Consider the following 2,922-nt stretch of genomic DNA (forward strand, 5'->3'; position numbering starts at 1 on the left):
CATAAAAAAAGAAAGGAGGGGAGATAAGGACGATAGATGTTTGATAGAAAAGAAGGAGCAAACCACACCAGAGTACCCGCCAACCACCCACGATTTGTAGTTTAAAAGTGACACATTCCGATGGATGTTAGTTGAAGGAAAGAAGGAGCAAACCACACCAGAGTACCCGCCAACCACCCACGATTTGTAGTTTAAAAGTGACACATTCCGACGGATGTTAGTTGAAGGAAAGAAGGAGCAAACCTCGGCAAACGACACGTGCTAAAATTATAAGTAAAAAACAACAACCGGTTTTGGTAACAGTTTTGCGGTACTTATAACCAACAAATAGATCATATAAATGCCGAGGATTAGAGATGTGCTTGCGGGTGGTTGGCGGGTGCTCTGGTGTGGTTTGCTCCTTCTTTCCTATCAAACGTCTATCGTCCTTATCTCTCCTCCTTTTTTGTGTATGCTACTCTCTTGTAACACATCAAGTCTGCGGCACTGTTTGAAGATTAGAGGTGTTACAAGGGAGTAACGAACACAAAAAGAAGAAGGAGAGATCAGGACGATAGATGTTTCATAAGAAAGAAGGAGCAAGCCACACCAGAGCACCCGCCAACCACCCACACCCTGAGTAGGCCTTGGTAATTAGTCTGCCGTCATTGGTAAAAGTACAGAAGTACAAGGAAATTTTACAATTTTACAGAAGACAGAAAAAAACCCCGAATGACGTCACCAAGAAAACACACTGTTTGCAAACATCCCAAGGAAATTTTTTCATTTTATTTTTGGTAAGTGTTTTACGGCGCTCGCAACTGCATAAGGTCACATTAGCGCGCGGGACACACCAAACATTTTCAGTTGGTAGGAAATTTTGAATTTTCCCCGGGTGGCGACCGAAGCCTGCTCTTATCGATTCTGGACCACCAAGGGATCTTTAACGCGCGCAACTTGCACACAGGACCTTTGACATTTTTCGACAGGGGTTTGGTTGAAAGACAGCAGTAAGGAGGAGCCAAGGAGAAGCAGTAGAAAGGCTGCAGAAAGAGTCAGGAGCCCAGAGGAGGGGGCTAAAGAGATGAGGGGAGGTGGGCAGAAAATGGAGAAGAAAGCAGAAGACAGAACATTGTTAGAGGACAAGAAATCAATTTAAGATTACAATTATTATGACGACTCCCTTACCACAGGCAAGCAGTGAGAGCTGCCGCGATCACAAAAATCCCTAAGTAACGGCAGTGACCAGAGATTCTCACTCTTTAACCCTTACGAGCCTGATCCTGATCGTACCTGGAATGTGGGTGGTTGGCAGGACGTGCTCTGGTGCGGTTTGCTTCTTCTTTCCTATCAAACGTCTATTGTCTTTATCTCTCCTTCTTTTTTGTGTTTGTTACTCTCTTGTAACACCTCTAATCTTGGGCACTTATATGACCTTATTGTGTTGCAAGTGTCGTAAAAAAACTCTTACTAAAACTGAGTACTTGGATACCTGGAGGTGTCTTCTCTGACTCAGAGGTTGATCTGTCATGACTCTACAGCCCTGTGGCTCGCGAGCTGCCGTTGCACATTTTGCTATACAAAGGCCAGTCCATGTCTTTCATGCTGTCCATCCATGTCTTTCATGCTGTCCATCCATGTCTTTCATGCTGTTCATCCATGTCTTTCATGCTGTTCATCCATGTCTTTCATGCTGTCCATCCATGTCTTTCATGCTGTCCATCCATGTTGCTCTTTACTTTGTCTACCCTGGCTGTCCTGCCCCACATCCTTCCTTCAAGCACGTCTTTCACAATGGTCTCGCGCCATATTAAGTGGACAAAGTTTTGTATTTTACTCCATTTTATTTTCCTCAATATAGTCATTTTTTAGTAAGTGTTTTACGGCGCTCGCAACTACATAAGGTCATATAGGCGCGAGGGACACACTAAACTTTTTCATTTGGTAGGAAATTTTAAATTTTGCCCGGGTGGCGGCCGAAGCCTACTCTTATCGATTTTGGACCACAAAGGGATCTTTGGTGAAATGGTGAAATGATATGGGTTTAACGCCCCTATCACAAGGGATCTTTAACGTGCGCAACTTGCACACGAGCCCTCCGAGATTTTCAGCCCTGGTCGGAGAAGGTTAGGTGTAGATCTTTCCTACCAGAAGATCAGGGGTGTGGCTGAAAGACAGCAGTAAGAAGGAGCCAAAGAGAAGCAGTGGAAAGGCTGCAGAAAGAGTCAGGAGCCCAGAGGAGAGGCAAAGGAGGTGAGGGGGAGGAGGCAGTTGAGTGGTTGATTATTGTGTTAAAGAAATAGCGAATTTTGAAATGGCACATGGAAATAATATGTGACATTAATGGGCTTCACTCCTATTTCAGACAGGTCAATTGTCTTGGGTCTGTTTCTCGACAGCAAGGTCTAGTCTCTCTAAATGTTTTAGTAAGAGTTTTACGGTACTTGCAACACAATAAGGTCAAATAAGTCCCGCAGAATAGAGGTGTTAAAAGAGAATGACAAACACAAACAAGAAGGAGGAAAGATAAGGGTGCTAGATGTTTGATAGCAGAGCAACCACCAACCACCCGCAACGTCTAGTCTGATAGAAGACATTGAATTATGATTCGCGAAGGATAATCATTTTCTGATATCACTGTTTCAGGATACGGTGGAATCAGGCGCCCACCAATACTTAGGCACAGCAGTTCTTTGTATAATCTTAGAGACTGTTTATTTGTCTGGTGTTTTTATTCAAAACTACAGATCTATCTCGAAGACAAGCAATTTTTTCGGACACACAATGTGGAAAGAAGCATTGGAGATTATTGTAACAACAGGCAAGCTTGATAGAAAGAGGCAGAGGCAGACAGAGGGAAAAGATACTGGACAAGGTGACAACATGGCTAGGAGCAGCAAGAACAACAGACACCATTGCTGCAACGCAAGACAGAGTGAAGTG

The sequence above is a fragment of the Aplysia californica genome, unplaced genomic scaffold (assembly GCF_000002075.1).
Source record: "Aplysia californica isolate F4 #8 unplaced genomic scaffold, AplCal3.0 scaffold00738, whole genome shotgun sequence".
Taxonomy (NCBI): Eukaryota; Metazoa; Mollusca; class Gastropoda; order Aplysiida; family Aplysiidae; genus Aplysia; species Aplysia californica.